This window comes from Dryobates pubescens, chromosome 11, assembly GCF_014839835.1.
Source record: "Dryobates pubescens isolate bDryPub1 chromosome 11, bDryPub1.pri, whole genome shotgun sequence".
In the NCBI taxonomy this organism is placed as follows: Eukaryota; Metazoa; Chordata; class Aves; order Piciformes; family Picidae; genus Dryobates; species Dryobates pubescens.
The window spans coordinates 5,112,926-5,135,194 of NC_071622.1; positions in this window are offsets into that span (position 1 = coordinate 5,112,926).

Here is a 22,269-nt window from a genome sequence, read left to right on the forward strand (position 1 = left end):
GGACTCCTTCCCAGATTTGGCAAGCGACCAGAATTAAACAATAGCAAAGATCACAAAACTTCACATCAGAAGAAGAGACTCGTCCCAGTGGTTTGTCAATACTCTAAATAAAGAGCCATCAGACCTTAATGTGAGGGCAGAAAATGCAGGCCACAGTTAGTACTGGGACAATTTGATAGAAGTTGTTACAAGGTTTTAAGTACATTGTTTTTAAAGAACCCCAATATATAGGGCAGCACTGATGCGGTGTTTTCATTATTTGAAATACATTGGTGCTGAAATTCATCCTTTCTGGGTTTTTCTTCTTCACCTGTGAGCTTGGTTCTGACCTCTGTCCCTTAAATAACCTCATCAGAAGTCAGTACTGCCAAGATACTAAATAAACTGTTTTCTTTGGTCATTTTATAGTTTGGGCCAGATTGCCATTGACAGGAGGGTCTGTTTCCATCTCCCATTGGTGTACATGGACTGTGAGATGGATAAAATGTAGCTTACATGGAGCTATGTGAAGATGGCATTAGGATGATGGAGCAGCAGGCAGAGGTCCTCCTCCAAAATCATGTTTATAGTGCTGGTAAGTGGCATGTAGATTCAGAGGTAAAAATGGGCAGTGGTCCTGTTGTGTTTCCAGTGTTACTTTGGCAGTGTCTGAGACATCTTGCTCCTCTTTGCTTCTGTGCTTGCTCTGCACAACTTGATTTTAATTTTCCCTGCCTGTGTTTCAAAATATGTTGAATTCAGTGCTTCCTTTTCATGTGGTAGCAGCTCTGCAGCTCAGTACTGCATGGAGGTTTTCACCAGTAGCAAGGTGTTCATTTGGGTGGCTCCTTCATGAGCGTCACCATGTTGCAGAGGAAGAGCTGGGGTACAAAGGTGCTTCACCACACTCCCCTCTGCTCTCCTTCGGGCTGTGCTGCCCTTCAATGGCAGCACCCTGGCAGGGTTGGGCATGCTTGACTTTATCCTGGTACTGGCTCTGCGCAGCGCTTCCATTTTATTGCCTTTTTCTCCCTGTGCCTGAAGATCCCTACGTTCCCTATGTCCAGGTGTTTGCTGGGGTCTGCCTGTTCAGTGTAGTTCATGAGAAGGGCAGAAGTGATAACTGACATTGAAATCAGTTCATGGGAAACACAGAGTGGTGCTTGTGCCATAGTCCCTCTGGCAGAGATAAAGTAGTGCTCTCCAAGACACTGGTTCTCCCACCTCTTGTTTCAGAGGGGAGAAAATTACAGGCCTCTGATTACTCACAGAGAAGAGCACACAACTTCCACCTTTGTAATTTCTTCCACCACAATCAAGCATTTCAGGAAAAGGGCCTGAAAGCCTGAAGTAGTTGGCCAGAGATCTTCCCACACAGTTCTCTCCCTGATAACACACAAGAGGAATGAAAATGAAGACTTGTCATTGCTGTTATGTTTCATTTCCAAAAGTATCTGTCCCATCTGGAATCAGAAACTGAGGCTGATGGGAATGGAAATATTCTTGCTAGGGAAAGTCCCTTTGCTATTTCTAGAGCTGGCTGTGTTCAGGGTATTTAGAGATTTTAAGACTGGACAGTCTGGTTGCTTGACTTGCCCAGTGTCATGACACCAGTAATCCCCACATTGAGTCAGGTTCTTACACTAGAGCTATGGAAAGCCCTGATCCTGTTGGAAGTGGCAAACCCTCCCCAGAAAGCATGCCCATGCACACCACACAGCCCTGCAAAACCAGCAGCCACGTAGTGATTGCCTAGCCAGGTCCTGCTCTCTGGATAGTCAGTGGGGAGGACAGGGTAAGTCTCATCTCCCTTCATACTTCATTTTAGAAGCTTCTTCCCTTGACAGTGACTTTGAAATACATAATATTACAGATATAGTGAATCTTGTTTCCCTGGAGTGGCAGTCTGAGGGAAGGATGCATCATCAATGCCCAGACCTGCACCATGTTAAATGCTGGTGAAAATCCATAGAATAGCCCCCCTCACCCCTCTCCCACTGCCATGCCTCTGTATTTCCCCAACTACACTTTGCTTGAAGTGGGGGCCCCCAATTTAATGTGATATGGGCAGCATCACCTATTTATTAGAAAATAGTGTCAGCCCTGTGAACAAAACCAAGTCACTGGTGAAAACAGCTCTGCTCAAATAGAGGACTAGTTCTGGTGAGGCTGGGTGCGATACAACACGGTGGTTTAAAGCCATGTAATGCCATTTTCCATTAGAGCTCTTGTTCAAGTCAGGAAGGGGTTTGATCCATTGATGGAAGCTGTTATAAGCAGACGAGAAAACCTCATCCATATTTCTCCTGAGACTGTGTGAAGCTGACAGTATGCTAGCTGACCACAGTCATCTGGGACTCTCCCACACAAAATAGCCCTCTTTTCATAAGTAACAGCATTGTTGTTGTGGTGGACTGAGATTTGCTGTAGAATTCAGCTTTGCCGAACAAAGAGCTGCTTCTAGTTTTTAATTTGAGCTATTAAAAAGATCCATCTCTCTCTCTGTGTCTCCATTTCCTTCTCATCTTTCTCCCTGCCCTAGGGTTGGTTTTTTCCTTTCCCCTCTGTCTACGGTCAGGACAACTTAAAGCTGTTTGTCTGAAACAAAAGACTTGCGTGGGTCTGGGCAGCGGTGCCTCCGGATTGAACGGTCACGATTTCAAATCCTGTTTAGGACTAAACTTGGACGAATTCCATAAGCTAATAACCCGGTGCAGTGCTTCAAATTGATGGAGGTGCCGTCCTTTAGATGAGACATAAAACCAGAGATCCAATCTGTTTGGCAGAGACCCCACAGGACTTATCAAAGATGAGTGGGGGCTGCTAACTGGTTTGCCCTTGTCAAATCCTTACCCACCACCACGGCTTCTCTTCCTGTTCCACAGCAACGACACAGGACCTTATGGAAATGAGATGGTGAACTTGCAGGAGCCATCTTCTTTCTAATTATTTAAAGCAGTCTGCGGTGCCTGGCAAAAGGGGGAAAGAGAGATAATCCACTCACTTGCAAGCAGAATGACCCTGAATTTCAAAAGGCAAAACAAAAGCGAGCGAATGGTGCCACCAGGCTCTGCAGCAGCGACATTATTAAATGATCAGTGAGCTATTAGAGCGGCAACATTTAGTACCTCCCGTAATGACTTGTACTGCTAACTGGTTTCCAAATGGAGATTTTTATTGCCTCCATGCACAGACAGAACAAGACTTTGTCTGTGCTTCTAGAGGCTCCAGCATAAGCAGGCAGCTCACAACAGGATTGATGCATCTTCTCAGTTGAAAATTAGGAACAGCTTATGAGATACCCTGCTCCTCTATCCTATTTTTTTTTCCTTCTTCTTCTTTTTAACCAGGTCTGAAAGCTTTGGGGTGTGAGGGATTTTTCAGAAAGCCTGGTATGATTCTTGAACTTCCTGACATCTGTGAAATTTGGCAGAGTTCTGCATTAACAGACTACCCTGAAATCTCGCTCCAAAACAGCTCGTGCCATTCAGAGTGAATGCTGTGAGGATGGTGTTTGCAGCAGGGGCCTTGGGCACGCTGGTTTCCACCTCTGGGTAGAAACATGGAACATGGAAAAATGAGACTATGGAGAAGGAGGGGAGAGGAGAAGGAATTGCAAATTCTGGCAAAGGTGAAGATTCACCCAGATGTTTCCACTCTGGTTTTCCCAAATGGAATTCTAGCAAAGGTGAAGATTCACCCAGATGTTTCCACTCTGGTTTTCCCAAATGGATTTCTACTGTCTCTTAAGAGCTGAGCTCAGGGAAAGGGAATAGCTGGGAAATGGCCTTCTATCAAGTGCAGCTCAAGCTAGGTAGGGAGTTCCTGTGGGGAAAAGCACAGCATGTGTGATTGCAGAAAGGAAGCTGGTGGAAAAAAAACAAATCAACCAACCACCCAGCAAAAGTGGGTTCTGGCTGTAGCTGCAGTTATTGATGTGCTCATGATATATTGTAGGGCAAAGTGGAGCCTGTGTCTTCTGTGCACCTGAAACAAATGCAAATGTTATTGCTTTGTTTTTCTCCATCACTTCTGCACACGTGTGCCGCCTGCACTTGCTGAGTGAGTCGAGCCATTTCTCACCCAGGCTAGGCAGTCACAGGGAGAGACTCTTATTGCTATTTCTGGTTTTATGTATCAGGTGCCTGATTTCCATGACAGAAACTGCTCATCCTTTGCAGAGACAGCAGGAAGAGCAGAGGGGGTAGGATAGCTTGAGACACTAGTATTAGAACATGCACATTTTTTAATACCATGCTGATTTGAGTCTCTTTCCATCAATGCTGACTGCAAATTCTTCCTGTTTTGTGAGGTTTTTTAGGTGGCTGCCTGTGGCAAAGGTTTGCACTTCCAGTTTCTTCAGTGTCCATCTTCCTGTGTGTCTGTGCTCTGCAAAATGCTTTTACCTTTCCCAGTCACCCTAGGAAACAAGAGGTCTGTGTGGTCTACAAAGCATGTTAAGAACTGTAGAAACACGGGGTGAAATGGCTTTAGAAGGCATTTCTATCCTTGCTTTTCTGAGCTTCATGCAGTACACCTAAACCATTCATGTCTGCTGTGGGTTTACCTTAACCCTCAAAGACCTCTGGTCTGGAGAATTCTGGATGTGCTAAGGCAGGTTATTCCAGTAGTTAACTGTCCTTAGCTTTAGAAAGCTGATCTTCAGACCTAAGTTCAGCAGCTGAACTGGATTCTTCCTAGTTAGGCTTATGGCAGAGTTGTAAGGCATCATGCAGGAGCTTGTGCAGACACTTCCTGGGCTGCACTCACTCTCATCTACAGACTTCCTCCCCAGGAGAGCAAATCAGGTGTTTCCCACCAAGCAAACACAAGCAATCTAGAGAGACAAAGAAAAGGGCACCAGGGCCACTTCTGGCAGAGGAGCCTTCCACGACCGGCACTGACAAAATGTCCTAGAGACTTTACTGAGTCCAATTACCACTTTATGTCTTTAAAGTGCCGAGTAAATGAAAGAAACTACAAGATCAAGCCATGTTAGTCTTCTCAATCCCTTAAATGCTTGACAGCCCTTTCCCCTTCTTTCTCGCTTCCTCAGACTACTTTGAACTTTTAACCTTTGCTGCTGCTTTGAGTTCACATCTGCAGAAACCAAACAACTCCCAGCCATCCTAAAATTCCAGTAACAATCACAAAACACTTTCAAAGCAACACTGCCCTCCCTTGAATTGATAAACTTTAAGCCCTCTCCAACTTTCTGAACTTCCACACACCTACGGTTAGTCTCATCTGTCAGTGCTGGCAGGCTGCAGGGGAGCTTACTGGGTACTGCAGCAGCCATGAAGCAGCCGGTGCTGTTTCACACAACCAACTATCCCTGTCCACACAGACAACAGCCGTGAACACCAGCTGTTCAGGCTGCGCTGGACTGTTGGGCAGAAGAATATAGATACCTGCAGCACAGATGGTATTAGGATCACAACAAGCATATCAGGAAAGACCTGAAACAGAAGGGATAGATCCATGTAACGATTCCCAGGCACAGCAGTGGGAACTGGAAAAGTGGGACCAGATCACTGGAGAGAAAAGAATTATCAGGAGTCATTCTCAGACACTAGACTGGGCTTGACTGCAGTGCTAGCAGAGCTGGTGGCTGGCTTTTGGCAGAAACAGAGCTGAGGACTGAAGCACAGCAGTTCAACCTCCACTTTAAATAAATAACTAAATGATAAACAGAGATTTCACAGTGATGCCTGAACCTGATGTCTCATGCTCACTTGTTTTGATGTGTCTAATGTAAGTGGGCGGGTAATAAAAGCTTCATTTAGAAGCTAGCATCTTCACAGGCGCGGCTGGAATCCCCCGGGACACTGTGCTTCTGGAATTTTCCTCTAATGGAAATATTAGCAGATAAATATTGATAAAGCAGAATATGCACAAGCAAACCAGCCCAGCAACAGTTTAGTTTCCTGGACCACTGGGTGCCAGATGCAAAGGTGCATTTAGATTCTTCGGGTGAAGTACCCACCTCAGCTACTGCATCAGCGCTCCTGAAATGGCCTTTTGTGGCAGACAACTGGAGAGGTATGTGGTTACTGTGGCATGGGCAGGCATCAGTTCAGAACAGGCAAATAAAGAAGTCCTCAGCTCCCATAACACAGCTGTGGACTGTAACACCAACTGCATTTCTCTCAGCTGGACATCACAAGCAGATGCTGCTCTGTAACAGGCAGGCCTAGTGCTGTCATTGCACACAAGCAGGAGATTCACCATATGGACACATTATCTAAGATAATCTATTTCAATATATTCCCAGGCTATTCAGCAAATTTTAGGCGTCTGAGTCTTCAGGAGGGTCTGGTTCCTGTGCCTGTGAAGTCTGTGGCAGCTCTGATGTGTAGCACCTGCCTAGTGTTGGGCTCAGGGTTAGCTGAAGAACAAATGGTAGCTAGGGAAAGAGCCCCCCGAGTTACTGCTGACCTCTTTCAAGTAATCCACTGTCCTTCCAACTCAGTGCTAAAGTCACCATTTCAAGTCCTAAATGCAACATGGTCAAGGAGCAGTATATTCTCCCAGGACAGCGTGGGGGGTCAGGACTACAGGTTTGGAGGGCTACAGCTTTAATAGCAACCTTGAATTTGTACACCAGTCCATGGTTCATTCATACCGTAACACTGTTGACCTTGTTTCCTGGATACAAGTACAGAAACACTGCCTGTATCTAAGCATTTTTAGGTAATTATTTTTCCTGGACACAGAAACTGGAAGGCGCCTTTTGTCTAGTGTTAATACATGACCACCACAGAGAGCTGCAACCAGGCATGGAGGAAAGAGAGACTGTTTCCTCCTCTTTGTGGGTTTTATATAGGATCTGTCTGTGAAAACACAAAACAAACAAGATGACCCCCACTTGATCTGCTTGCATAAGTCATTTTGCCTGAAGCCTTAGCACTGTGGGATGGTTAATGTAAAACTTGCTCATGCATCAAATAGTAATTTACCTTTAGACTCTGCTGCTATTATTATTATTTTTAAAATGCTCCTTAATTAAAAACTAACAGATATGAAGCTTGGAAGAAATGTGGCCAGGACATTCTTGGACTACTACAGGCTGAACTCCTTGGTGGACAGACCACTGGCACCTACTCCTAAACCTCGGTAGGTCAGAAAGCAATTTCTCTTGCTTTAACAGTACCACTTTTTCTAATACCTTTCATGACTAAACCTGAGTGCTACTGCATTATAGCTTTATAATAAGCATGAGAGGGTCTAACTGTGCTGATTTTATTGAAATTCCACTCAGAAATAAAGCATTTGTGATCAGGAAAGATACCTGGTTTATGTCTGAAAAAAATATTCCGAGGATTTTGGAGATATTGATATCTTCCTCGAGTTCTGCCTGCTGTACACCAATCTCGCGCCAGCATCTTTAATGGACTTGCCCTTCATTTATCTTCTGAGAGTGAGAGGAGAATCAGACACTTTTATTTTCAAAAGTTTTCATTCTGAAAGTGAAAAATTTTTCAGTGCCTCAGGAAATTACTGGCAAGCCTGTGCTAAAGGCAGGGTTCTCCATCTCCCTTTGGACCTGCCACAGTGCTGGCAGCCAGATGGCACATTCCTTCTGCCAGTCCAACCGGGACCCTTTACCTGAGGATCACCTCTTGCCACAAGTTCTTTCTCTCGTTTTAGAACCAGATATTTGTCCAAAAGGAAGTGGGGTTTTCTGGACAGGAGGTAAGGCACTGGTGAGCAGCGCACAAAGATGTGCACAGAGGGTTTGAAACGCCAAAGTTTGAATGCCCTGCGGAGCTGCTGGTTCTCTTTGTCTAGCGTTGGCCAACCGATGTCCTTTCCGTGTCATTTAATTCATGTGAGGAGTAGGGGGGATACCACTGAACCATTTGCTGAGAATTATCATTCCTTGAATAAGCAAAGCTGTGAGCAAGGGAGCAGGGCAAGAATCAGGACTCCTGTTTTCTAGGAAACACCATATCCAGAATTTGCCTCTGTTCTGAGAAAACAGCACTACTGCCTCTAAGTTCGAAATTTCCAATTAAATGCACTTGGGCCAATTGGAATGTTTCATTTGGCTTTCAACTCCTAACAGCACAACTAAATACAATTTGTATTTTGCAGTGGAAAACCCAGATTCTAAAGTGGCTGGGGAGGCAGCTGAGCCTTGAAACTCACTTCCTTTTTCTCCCCACTTTTTTTCCCCCTTAAAAAAGTACTGTGGAAACAGTTGCTTGCTTGCAAAGGAACAGTTCCCTACTGAAGAGTTCCTAGTGATGGATGTTACAAATATCAGACCAGACTATAGAGCAATTGCTGGAGTTCCTTCTGCAGCCCTTATAAAGCCTCTCAGTGCAGCCATTCTGGCAGTTCCTTAGATATGTGGTTAGAGCCAGCTTGACTGCATTAGGTGTTTAAATGCCCTCCTTTGAGTCCATCTCCCTTTCTCTGTTCTTGATCTTGACACAACAGTTTAGGCTGGCTCAAGGAGGATTGTCAGTGCTGCAGTTCTGACTACCCTTATCTGCAGAGACCTGCAGGGTTAGCAGAGAAAAGCATCCAGCATCTTCCTCTCCTCCGGAAATTGAATGTATTATTTCTCTCAGTCTCCCAGGGGCCACAGCTTCCAAGGCTAAAAACCCACAACTATTACTGAACCTAATTACCACCTGACAGCAAAGTGCTTTTCCGCAGCATCATTCAGTTACCTCATCAAAAGGAATGTTTGTTTGCTTTCTTCATTTTAAATTAAAGAACCACTGACAGTGGTAACTGAAGCATTTTAATCTCATCAAATATCCATGTCCATCTCTATAGAGACAGCCACACCAGCAGGGAAAGATACACATCTATAATCGGGTTGCACAGAGGAAATTTTTCTCATTCCCCCAGCAGAGTCTAACGGGGTGACAGAGCTTTTGTTTGGGGAGTGCTGCCTCACAGTAAAATCCTAAACAGAGTAAATGCTCAGCTCAAAGCCAGCAGATGTTTAAGGAACAGATTTTTAAAGATTCCTTTTGTTAATTTGCTGATAGCTTTCAAACACCAGCTTTTCTCTGTACGTAGAAAAATGCCTTCTGTCTGTATCCTGGGACTTGTTACCTGACATTTGATCAGAGCTTGTATGTGTGTGTGTAGATATACATATATACACACACATACTATATATAATGTACATCAATGAAATGAAATTGTTGCTTGAAGCTGTCATGTTAACTGCAAACCTGTCCAAAGGAAAACCTTGCAAACTGCTGGGAAACAGAAGGGAGATGGCTGTGGCTTTAAATACGCCTTGGCTAGGCAGTGGCACTAGGAGAGGACTGGAATATGTAAAATGATACTAAATATCTGTGTAATCAAGGCTAATTATATGGCATGGTTATTAGCTTGAAACAGGACATGTTGTGCCCACAGTTTATGAAAATATATTAAAACATTACCAGATTCCACATACTCATTGAAAGAAAGCTGCAGAGTTAATAAACGTGTAAGGGAAAACTAATTGGCTGCTTTGTCCCAGCCTACTACAGGCAGAACAATTTCTGTTTCAGGGAATTAGCACAGCCAAAAATGTGTTGTAAAGATAGCCCTGGAAATAGCACCAACCTGCAACACTTAGAGAGCACATCTGACTGAAAGATCTTACAGAAGGCAATGTTTATGTTGGTATTATCATGTTGCAGAAGAGGAAGCTGAGGCACAGAAAGGGAGAGAGAGTCCTGAGGATCAACATTATGGCAGGTACCCAAATGCAGGCACTTTTCAGGAGTTTATTCCAAGCAGTCAGGCTGACAACAGCCATTCTAGGCCATAGGCAATGGGGGCATCTCAGTGTGAACTGAATTAGGATGAGCTGCAGCAAGAGGCAAGAACTGAAACAAGAGTTCTGCTTATGGAACCAAGGTTGAGGCTGGGGCTAGGGTACTCTCTGCTCTCTCAGATAATTGTGCAGGTTATTTCAGGAGGTAAAGAGAAATAACTATATCTGGATAAGTTGCCTATGTGCCTGTAGGAGAATCCAACTGGTTGGCTGGACCTGTGGTTAAATTTCACTTGCCCTTGTCTACAGAAACTCCTGAGAGTCACCTGGAGAAGGGGACTTCAGTTCCTCCCTGTGGAACTGTGTCTACCATCCTGTCAGGAGGCAGGCTTCACTGCCTTCCCAAGAGGCCACCATGAAAGTGAGGTGAGGGGTGGAACCCACAGTATTTGCTGAGCCTGCCAGTGGGGAAGCAACAGGGGTGCTGTGTTTTGTACCTGAGTGGTTTTTTGCTAGAAATTGTTGAACCCACTATTGTGGTGGTGATGGTCTCCAAAGAGCTTTAGTGCACCTAACTCTGCACTGGGTGATCTTCCTTCCCAATCAGTAACAGGAAGTGTTCACAGTTATAGGCTACAGACATCAGGCTTAGATGCTTCTGCTCCATTTGTAGCCAAAGGAACTTCTGGGCAAACCTCTAGGCTTAAACAGTTTGGGTTTGGGTTTTTTTTGGAGAGGCAGAGGCTGTTGGGTTTTGTTTGGTTGTTTTGTGGGTTTGGTTTGGTTTAATAGTGGTTTTATTTCTTAGTTCCTTCTTTATCCTCTCCCTGCCTAGTATGGTTATTCTCCCTCCCACCACAGCTCATTCAGTCCCTCCCAGAACCCTTCAGACCCTTTCCTCTGGCTAAGCCTCCTCCAACCTTCCCCCAGGTCCTCTGGGAGCCCAGCCCAGCGGCCATGCAGTGTCCCACAGCATGCAAGTGAAGGTCACGACTCATTTCAACCAATAACCCCAATGTGTTCTGCAGTCTTCATGGGAAGATGTTGTGATCCCAAACAAATGACCAGTGCAGAAAGATAATCTATGTTATCAGCACACTAAGCAATTATTTTCCTGAAGGTGATGTGTCTGCAGCAGATAGGAAAGCATCAATGACTCAGCTGGGGAGGGCAGGAAGGTTAGAATATTTTCCTCTGTGAGCTAATGAAGTAAAAGCCTTGCTGAAAATGCTGGGTATTTTCTAGAGTGACAAGCTGGTAGGCCCCTGAATTTCTGACAAATAAAAGAGACCTCTGTACTGCCTGCAGAAGCTGCTGGAGAAAAGAGCACTGCCTCTTAGACATGCTTTAGAGGAGCTCAGGAAAGTCTGTTCTGGACACAAAGACATCTCTGTAAGCTTGGGTTAAGTTAGCACAAAGTGGCTGGGTGGCAATGAAGGTTCATGCCCTTCTTCTCCTCTTGTTACTGGTCTTTTTAAAGCTGCTTAGTGACCAGCAAATTCTGCTCCAAATGCACTCACTGGAAAGCACTTGAGTGGGGTTACCTTTGATGTTACCAGTGGCATAGGGAGCTCTTCCTCTTACTGAGTCTCTCTTCTGTACTCACCTCTTTCTACTTGTGGCAGAGTAAAGGTTAAGATCACTTGGGTCAAAAGTGAGAAGTGGCCTTCACTGAAATCTTTGGTGAAAGGTTAACATTTTGTAAGAGATTAAGAGAAAGCAGAGTGCAGTTGTTACAGAGAACAGTTGAGTTTTGCTGAAAAATTCACAAATGCCAGCCACCTTCACTGCCTAAGTCCACTCCCTTGTCTATGCCAGCATTGCTCTCTTCTTTTGCTCAGGCTCATTCAGTGCACAGCAAAGCCCTGCTTCTAGCACAGCCTCAGCAGAGGAGCTGTTGCCTCTTTAAACCACTGTCTTTTTTTCTCTGAGAGACCCAGTTCGATTTTTCTCATTTTCTGGACACACTGGAGTTCAAATTAGAGAAGTGCTCAGTGCTCACAGCTCTGGCTGAGGTTAGTGGAGCTGGGCTTCGAACCGACATAATGTAGGTACCCTGAAAAATCCCACCTGGGCCTCACTAGCGGAGCATTCTGCAACTGGTCTGCACCACACCTTCCTGTAAGTAAAACTCAGGCTCTCTTCTCACAGGAATGTTGGAAGAGGAATCCCTTCCTGTGTGGGAAACTCAGTTGGTGCACTGATGCACATGAGAGAAAAGTTCAAGAGAAGACAAATAATTCTGTCTAAGAGCAGGGATTTGATGGCATGCAGCAAATAACGCCTGGGGCCACAGACTGAGCAAAAAGGAAAAAGGACAGCACAAAATATTGACTGGCCCTTCACTAACTGCCATCTATCCATCGTGCCCCAAATGAAGCAGCAGTCTTGTTGAAGAAAAAGTAGGCTGTGATGAGGTAATTAAAGAACACATCAGAAGGCACATCCGCCAGGAGGTTGAATTAAAATTGCTCTGACAGCCTTTATTCTGGTAATTCCTCCTTTTGCTGCTTGACTTTGCAGCCTTAATGATGATATATGAGTTCGCAGCTGCACATCCAACAGGCTGGGTAGGCCCACGGGACTGCCCCATCATCCTCCGAGGCGACGGGCACCGTCATCTGCATCACGTTGCATGGAGCCTTTGGAATGTCTTTCTTTGTACAGGCACAGTCTGATTGGAGGCACTTCTGCCAGAACAGCTCAGCCTTTCAAGTTTTGAGCCCCATCTTGGCAATAAAGAGCTATGTCCAGAGGTTCTGTGGTCTTACAGGTGCAGGCTGATACCATCTCAGGGATCTGCTGCTTTCTGGCATGTGCTGTGTGTGAGTCCTTCTCTCCCACTGTGTCCAGGACGTTCTTCCCAGTGTACTTCTTCCTGTTTTTCAGAAGAACTCATCTCTAGGCATTTAAGCTCTATCTTTAGGATTTTTGAGGTTTCACCTACATCTAGTAGTGCTTCCTTTGACCTGGCAATGACTAACAAGAGGTGGAAATGAAGCAAGCTGGGGTCGAAGTCACCTGTCTGCTTTCTATGGCTGCATCTTGTCATTCTCTAGAGGCTCTGTTTGCTGCCATCCTTAGCTCACTTTTCCCAAACTCAAATCACTGCCTTGTCATCTTTCCCCCCACCATTTTCAGTTGTTAATAGGAGAGCAGAATCTAATAAAACAGGGGGAAAAAGTGTTCTAGACCAAATTTGATCTCAATGCAACAGAGGATCCAAACAGGCCCTTCACCTCCCTGGGCAACTTGTAACATCAGCAGCTCACCCTATGATGTCCCTGAGGGGGTGAAGGACTCCCAGAAAGTCCCAGTATCATAAATGTTACTGTCAATGCCTCTTGAATTGTGCAGACACAGCAAAGGTTTATTCCCCTTCTTCCAGTCCTGCTCTACAGAAAGGTCAGCAAAACCACCTACAGTCTGTAGAGAAAGGAGAAAATTAAAGCTGGGGGGGAGACAATTGCAAAACTCTCTATCACCATCCAAGCTTCCTTGGAAAGAGGAATGCAGCCCATCTTACAGCTTTCACCAGGACCAGGTCCATTGGTACCCTGTAGCTGTGTCATTTTTATAGGGTTAAGTGGGACTTGATGGGGCTCTGAGCAACCTGATCTAGCTGGCGAACATAGAATCATAGAATCAACCAGTTTGAAAAAGACCTCAGAGATCATCAAGCCCAACCTATTACCTAACACCTCATGACTAACTAAACCATGGCTCCAAGTGCCATGTCCAATCCTTTTTTGAACACCTCCAGGGATGGGGACTCCACCACCTCCCTGGGCAGCCCACCCCAATGGCCAACCACTCTCTCTGTGAAGAACTTTCTCCTCACCTCCAGCCTAAACTGCCCCTGGCACAGCTTGAGACTGTGTCCTCTTGTTCTGGTGCTGGTTACCTGGGAGGAAAGACCAACCTCCACATGGCTACAACGTCCCTTCAGGTAATTGTAGAGAGCAATAAGGTCTCCCCTGAGCCTCCTCTTCCCCAGGCTAAGCAACCCCAGCTCCCTCAGCCTCTCCTCACAGGGCTGTGCTCCAGATCTCTCCCCAGCCTCGTTGCCCTTCTCTGGACATGTTCAAGTATCTCAGTGTCCTTCTTAAACTGAGGAGCCCAGGATGTCTCTGCTGGGGATTGGACTAGATGACCTTTAGAGGTCCCTTCCAACCCAGTGCATTTCATGATTCTGTGACTTTTTAAAATCTTCCTTATGTTACCAGCAGAGCTGGCCTGGCCTGGCCTGGCCTTCACTGATGCATGACCCTACCAGCTAGCACAGAAACGCCACCTCACAGCCAGATCCTGTGGACTGTCTTACCTGGCTCCCTGAGTGTTCGAAAGTACAAAGCCCACAACTGTCTGAAAAAAACCCAACCCTTGTTTTATCCTCCCACATTGGCCAGCGCTCCTTTAACAGGAAAATTTGAAGAAAAGGAGAAAAAGAACAAAAAAAAAAAACCTGTCGAGGAGTCAAACAACTCCAATCTGATTTCCAGGGCTGCAAATCGTATTAGTAATAGGAGCACTACCATGGTTTAAAGGCAAATTATATGTTTTGCCTCCAAAATTAATTTTTGTTTCCCCCCCCCCTCTTCTCTCTTGGTAATTATAATCTGTCAGCTCCCTCCCACGCATGTCTGCATGTTTTATGTAGCTCCTGATACTTGTAGCTGTCGTTGCAGAAAGCCTGCCAGGTTTTAACGGGTGACACGTTTGCGTGGGGTGGGGGGCGTTCAGTGAAAAGGATCCATTTGCGGAGTTTGGGGAGACACGCAGCGCCTGGCCAGCTCCCAGCAGAGGGCTCACCAAAACACTACATTGCAACAATTACCTTGTCAAGCACTTGGCAACCGGAGAGCTGGCTGGAAGGATTTTACCTGGGGTTTAAGCACAGGCACTACAGCAGATGCAAATAGCCAAAAACATCTCCGCATTGGTCCTGATTTCAGATAGTCCCTGAGCAGAGAATGTGTAAAAATACTTCAAGACTAGCCTGGGGAGCCTGACAGGTGGCCCAGCAGGAGAAAATAACCTGCATTACTGTATGAAGTAGATTGGGTCCATGTTAACAATCCCTTTCAAAACAGAGGTACTGTCAGACGATTTAATTTAATTTACTCCACCTTAATTTACTTTTGGAAATGAGCTAAATGAATAAATTGAATTATGACTACTTTAACTCTGAAGGAGCATATCCACACAGGAGCTTACTGTGGTTTCACTAATCAGCTTTACATTTACACCCTTAAATGTATTTGGATTAGCTCTCACAGGCATGCTCAGGCAGATATGCCTGCAGATATCCACCTGCTTTCCTTCTCTTCCTTGGACTTGTTGCTCAGAGGAAGACAGAGCTCAGTAAGTGGAATTACAGCATTTGTGTTATTTCATGCTTCATCCCTCTCTGGACATTCCATGTATTTCTAAAGAGCAGGACAGAACACTGCTCTGAATGCAGGGACAGCTGCTATGTGTAGTTGGTCGAGAAGAGTAATGTCTGATGTACATAGTGCGTTGGTCCCAATATCATACTGCTAACTCGAACAAGCTCTGCTACATCTCATCAGATAAGTGTAACCCTTTACTTTCCTTTTGCTCCATAAGAAACAGGAGGACAGGAGACAAGACAAAACCCATTCCCATCTGGTCAGCAGCTTTCTTCTCCAGGGTCAGTAAAGTCACACAGTGATGGCTGGGCCTGGGTTATGTGTAGCACTTGTAATTGTGGCTACTTCTCTTTCTCTTGTGTGACTATGTGGTTCCAGTCACAAGCCAATTATTCCTGCTTTCCTGTGCTGACTCCTCAGTGAATCAGGTGTGCCTTGCTGCAGCGAGCTGGAAAAGGAGGGCAGGAACTGAGGGGTGGACAAGCACATCTGTGGCAGACAGAGACATCTGCAAACTGTGCTGGGCTTTAATGTGATGCCTTCTTCATAAGCAGCATGGACCAGCTCCTGCTTTCAGAAAGGTAGGGCAATGGAGTACAGACCTGATGAGATTTCCAGATAGGGATAGGATTCTCCATACACCACATTAGTGGGGTTTGTATGGCCCAGAAATCATCAGCTACTGTAATAGCTGGGTGGTCATGTGAGAAGCATGAATTTGTGCTCACTTTCTGGAACCAGGTGCAGGTGACCGGAAAAAAACCAAAACACAAGAATCAAGCCTGTGGTAATGACCGAGGATTGCTGACCTTTGCTCTAGCATTTCAAATTTGTTTTTATTGCTTCTAATTGGCCTTGCTTTGGAGCACACACATTATCTAACTGGCAGGGCACTGGCTGTCATTATCTGCTGTGCTATTTGATTTGTGGGTTTTACGTTTGAGGCTTGTCAGACGTCCCCAGAAAATGCGGCGCTACCCTTGCAGTGTCAGATATGGGCCTGCTTAATTGTGCAGCCCTGAGAGGGAAGCATTTGAAGTAATCAGGCATTGATTGTTTAGCTGCAATGGATGCAGTGGAAACGCATCTCCCCTGTATGGAAAGTGTAAACATTAGATCAGCAGCCAGATTTCTTGGTTTCAGGGATCAGAGGTTAGGCATTTACCAGCCTTGATGATTCATTTTTGATCCCACTCATGTGCCTTTGGATAACTTAGTTTTCTCCTCACTTTGCAATTTAAACACAAATTCTTTTCTGTTTTGGCCCTCTTTAATACACCAGCTGCAAAGTCACTAATTCAAATCTATTTTTCCCCACCTCAACTTGCTTCACCAGATGGAAAAAGAGTACGTGTGAAAGAGCTCAAAAAGTCACAGTGGCACAAGCATGCCTGTAGCAGTGGCTTTGTAAATCATGGAATCATAGAATTGTTAGGGTTGGAAGGGACCTCAAGGATCATCTAGTTCCAACCCCCCTGCCATGGGCAGGGACACCTCACACTAGATCAGGTTGCCCAGAGCCACATCCAGCCTGGCCTAAAAAACCTCCAGGGATGGGGATTCCACCACCTCCCTAGGCAACCTGTTCCAGTGTCTCACCACCCTCACAGGGAAGAACTTCTTCCTAACATCCAACCTGAACCTACCCATTTCCATTTTTTTTCCATTCCCCCTAGTCCTATCATTACCTGACTCCCTCAAAGTGCCTCCCCAGCTTTCTGGTAGCCCCCTTCAGATACTGGAAGGCCGCAATTAGGTCTCCTCAGAGCCTTCTCTACTCCAGGGCCTCATGGCCCTTCTCTGGACACCTTCCAGCACCTCCAGATCCTTCCTGTAATAGGGGCTCCAGAACTGGTCACCATATTCCAGGTGGGGTCTCAGCAGAGCAGAGTAGAGGGGGAGAATCACCTCCCTCAACCTGCTGGCTATGCTAAAGCATTATTCTGGTTTGTAAGTCTGGCTCATTTTAAGACCTTTAAGATTCAAGGTTTTCTAATAATTATAAATCCAGATATTTATTTTTTTTCAGTTGTGAGTATGTACTCTTCAGGGCCACGAGGATGAGCAGAGGGCTGGAGACAGACTGAGAGAGTTGGGGTTGTTCAGTCTCGAGAGGAGAAGGCTCTGAGGAAACCTTATTGTGGCCTTCCAGTATCTGAAAGCTGGGGAGGGACTTATTAGGGTGCCAGGGACTGACAGAACTGGGGGGAATGGAGCAAAACTAGAAAAGGGTAGATTCAGATTGGATGTCAGGAAGAAGTTCTTCCCCATGAGGCTGGTGAGACACTGGCACAGGTTGCCCAGGGAGGTGGTGGAAGCCTCATCCCTGGAGGTTTTGAAGGCCAGGCTGGATGTGGCTGTGAACAACCTGATGTAGTGTGAGGTGTCCCTGCCTATGGCAGGGGGGTTGGAACTAGGTAATCCTTGAGGTCCCTTCCAACCCTGAGAATTCTGCGATATGTACACAGGTCTTGTCTTCCTTCTCTTCCTGCAGACGGGCTGAGAGAGCTGTAGGAGGCTACAGGAATATTCCCATTTTGCAGAATGTAAAAAAGCATTGCTGAAAACACCAACATGTTAGACCTCCACGTGAATTATGCATCTGCTATAGTTAGGCAGAAGCAATTTTGCTGTTGAAATCAGAGGTTGCCTTTTTTTTTTATCCCGTGGGTGTTTTGTAACTTAAAATTGTGTTGAGATCAAGCATGTAGTGGGTCGGAGGGAGGGGGGGTTAAAGCAGTGAAGGTGAATGTATTCAGATTATTCAAGTGGTGATTTTTTTCTGGATGTACAATTAGTTGACTGAGAGATGCATGAATTTGGTACTGTAATTGCTATGCTCCTGAGATTTCAGTTTGCAAAACAATTTGCATGGCTGCAAGATTAACTGGGGGGGGGTGTGTGCGATGTGCGTGCAGCGGCACCGTGATTCGGCTGGCAGCTGGCGGGATGTGCAAAAACACACTGTCACAAGCACCTCATGTGAGCAGTGTGGCTGATACTTGCAGGGCTTCAGTTCAGTGGATGTCTGGATGGCTGCTCAAAAAGGCCAGTGCCTAAAGATCCCGCCTGTAAGAAGAGGAATAGTGGCCAGCAGGAGCAGGGAAGTCATGGTGCCCCTGTATTCTGCATTGGTTAGGCTTCACTTGAGTACTGTGTCCAGTTCTGGGCCCCTCAGTTTAAGAAGGACATCGAGACACTTGAACGTGTCCAGAGAAGGGCAACAAGGCTGGGGAGAGGCCTTGAGCACAGCCCTGTGACGAGCGGCTGAGGGAGCTGGGGTTGTTTAGCCTGGAGAAGAGGAGGCTCAGAGGAGACCTTATTGCCATCTACAACTACCTGAAAGGTGGTTGTAGCCAGGAAGGGGTTGGTCTCTTCTCCCAGGCAACCAGCACCAGAACATGAGGACACAGTCTCAAGCTGCGCCAGGGGAAGTTTAGACTCAAGGTGAGGAGGAAGTTCTTCACGGAGAGAGTAATTCGTCATTGGAATGTGCTGCCCAGGGAGGTGGTGGAGTCACCGTCCCTGGCAGTGTTCAAGAGGGGATTGGACGTGGCACTTGGTGCCATGGTCTAGTCATGAGGTCTGTGGTGACAGGTTGGACTCGATGATCTTTGAGGTCTCTTCCAACCTTAGTGATACTGTGATACTGTGAAGAGGCTGAAGGGAGACTTTATTGTTGGCTACAATTTCCTGAAAGAAGGTTGTAGTGAGGTGTGTGTTGGTCTCTTCTTGCTAGCATCAAGTGATGGAACAAGAGGAAATGGCCTCAAATTGTGCCAGTGGAGCTTTAGTTTGCATACTAGGAAAAAATCTGCTTGAAAGAGTGGTCAGGCATTGGAATAGGATGCCCAGGGAGGTGGTGGAGTCACCATCCCTGGAAGTGTTCAATAAATGTGTGGACACAGCACTTCAGGACTTGATTTGTTTGCCATGGTGTTAGGTTGACAGTTGGACTCAATGATCTTAAGAGTACCTTTACAGCTGAAACAATTCTATGATTCTAAGTGCTGCTGGTACACAGGATTCCCTTTTTTTCTGTGTTACCCAAGTCATAAGAAAGGAAGGAGGTTGAAGACCCATTTTTACCCTCTTTGTATGTTTCATATTACGTTATTTCCTTCACTCACAGGAAACGCTGTGCTGAGCAGTGCTGCTCTAGTGTTCTGGGCAAGAGGGTGCAGACAAATCGGTGTCTGTGTGGAAGAGGCAGCCTCAGCGGGGCCGGGAGCCGAGCCCTGCCTGCCTGGCCAGTGCTAGCTCTGCCCTGGGAGCGGGCGGGCAGGCTGTCAGCCGTGACACGGGCAGTGCTGATGCAGCCCCAGGGCAGGGGCTGGCTTCTCTGTGTTTTGTGCGATTCTCCCTTTGGTCCACAGCTGCTGCTGTGTTTGGGTCTCCAGCATTGTCTAGGAACATGTCAATGTAATTATATGCCGAGGCAGAGAAGCTGTGTGTTCTCACTTCCCTGTGCCTTTCAGGTCTTCCTCCCAGGGTCCTCATTTATTTATTTTTGTCTCCGTGTTTATCTCTTCAAAATACCACTGTGCCTTAGGTTGGTGATTGAACTGCGGAGACACAGTCGATGGTGGCAGCTGCGACAACAGTGAGGAGGGGAGGGCTGGTGGAGCTAAAGCCTTCTAAGCCCTGTGCCCTGTCGGCCCCTACATTATTTTGATTCTTTTAAAATGTATTCCAAAACCTCCTTCTGCAGATAAAAGCAGAAGCACTGACAAACACTCTTCTGGTCTTTCTGTGTGTCTGTCAACAGGCATGTCTGGTGGGGTCCAGTTTCTCAGGTGTGGGGAGATCAAGAAACCTGGGTTTCTCCCTCGGCTCTTTTCCTTTCAGTTCTCCCCGAGTCAGCTGCATGGCCTTCAGTAGGTTACTCCTGGTAGTGTGGCTGTGGGAATGGATAGGTCTTTCCCTTCCTAGATTTCGTGTCTCTATATGAATTAGTACAGCACCAACACCACCTTGGCCTGGGTCTCCAACTGCCATAGTGAATACAAGTAACCACTGTCAGAGGGAGCAGACAGAGTGCTTAAAGAACAGATCAGGCACAAGCACAGGAGCCTCTGCATTTGTACCCTGCCATAGCAGTGGGGGGTGAATGAGTGAAATTGGCAAGATATGGCAGGTACTAGAGGGGCCAGGAGCTGACTGAGAGGGCATGTTAAAGGCTCGTTGGAACCTCTTAGCTGGTGTGAGCAAGGGTGACATTGTGCTTTGATTTCCTTCCTTGGGATGGGAACAGCTGGTCAGTTTTTGCTGCTTTCACAAAGCAGAAGCCATCAAAAGGTCTATCTGCTTTTACGTCTGCAGCACTGGGGGAGGTAAGTCATGCTCTTCCAAAATAAATAGGAGGTGCAGCACCACAGAGTTGGAGCTTGGTACATGCGGGGGTTGATGACGGCTGCTTGGGCTGAGTGTGGAGGGACCCCGTTCTTGGCAGTCAGTCCAGGCAGCGCTGTAGGGCTGCCACATCCCCTTGCAATTCAGTCTCCCATAAAAGCTGAGCACAACGGTGTGAGATGTGCCACTTGCTTGACAGAGCAGGGCTTAGGCACAGGGCAGGGCTGTGACTGTCTGGTCACTTGTGCCCAGCTGGCTGTGAAACACGAGTGTGACAGGACCTGGAGGAGAAGTGGTGAGAACACTGAACTGTGAGAGGGAGGATTTAAGAGAGGCCTTTAAGTAAACAGGTTATATAAGTAAACAAAATAGAAATGTTACAAGATTAACTGATAATAAAGGATAGAGAAGTACTTTTCCTTAAAGCAGCAAAAATTGATCTTGCACACTGTAAACACACACCCAGCAGCACTTTGTCAGAGAAACAAGTAGCAAGACTTATCAGAAACCAAAGCCTTACAAAGTAGGTCTGTTCCTCTGGACAAGCTGTGGGAAGCCAAGGAGCTGTTTGTGTGATGCTGAGTTGTGACGAGCTCAGATCTCATCCCATGAACTCCTGGGGCACCACCACAAAAGTACTTTGTATTTAGCATAACTCTGCTCCTGTGGAGGTCAATAGTTAAACTCTTGCTCTGCTAGGACTGTAGCCCACAAGGTACACTGGAAATTGAGCGCTGTGCAATAGTGACAACTACAGTTTTGCATGACCATTAGATAACTGGAGCTAATGGACATAGAGAAATAGCAGTGTCACATCAGAGTCTTTGAAGGCATTGGTCTGGATACTGGAAACACCAGATCATGTGTTGGGTGATGGGTGTTCCCTGGCCACGCAGCAGGAGTCTGTCACTACAGAGTTTAGCCCCAGCTGTGAACACCCCTGGCAGTGGGGTCAATCTGCTGGTGAGAAGACTTGTAAACAAGCTGTCCTCTGAGGAGCACATGACCCAGAAAGAAATATTCACCGTGATACAAGGGCTGTTAATGAGCAGAAATTAAGTGAAACATTCCAGGCATGTGGGGACTGCAGTGAGGAGAAAACAGTGCCAAGTGCAGTAGCCCAAAGGGAAGCAGTCAGGACCTTCTCTTGGAGAGCTCAGAGCTAACACAAAGCCCTTGAAGTTTCCTGGAAGGACTAACCCTGCTCTGGCCAGAGGAGGATGGGACCAGCTGGTCTTTAACCACCTTTAATTTGTCTCTGGCTGCCAAAGCTTTCCTTGCAGATGTACTTCACTGCAAGACTTTACACATGGCTTCTCCACAGAGCACACTCCACAGACACTGTACCTGCTGCTGAAACTCCTGTGTTTTACAATACCTGTCCTCTCTCTCTCTCTTCCTTTGGCAGGAAGGAAAAGCTGCCGGTTTTTAAAGGCACCACCCAGAGGGGCGAAGGGAACAGCCATGCTGGTGGCAAGCCAGAGAAGAGAAGCCAGGTGCATCTGAAGGAGTAGTGTCTCTCCACATGGTGAGAGGAGAAGAGGAGAGAAGAGCTGGTCTGTGAGGCATGGTGGAGGAAAAAGTTGTGGTCTGGAACCGATGGTGTTTCTCTCCTTTTCCCAGACAAGTATTTCTAAGATAACAAATAGTCCAAGGGAGAAAGAGGGAGAGAGAAATTAGCTAGACATTTTACTATTGATTCTTTTTTATTTTATAGATGGTAAATCAATTTCAATGCTTTTTCTTCTTTTTGGTTTTGTTTTTGACTTTTTGGTTGGTTGGGTTGGGTTTTGTGTTGTGTTTGGGGGGGAG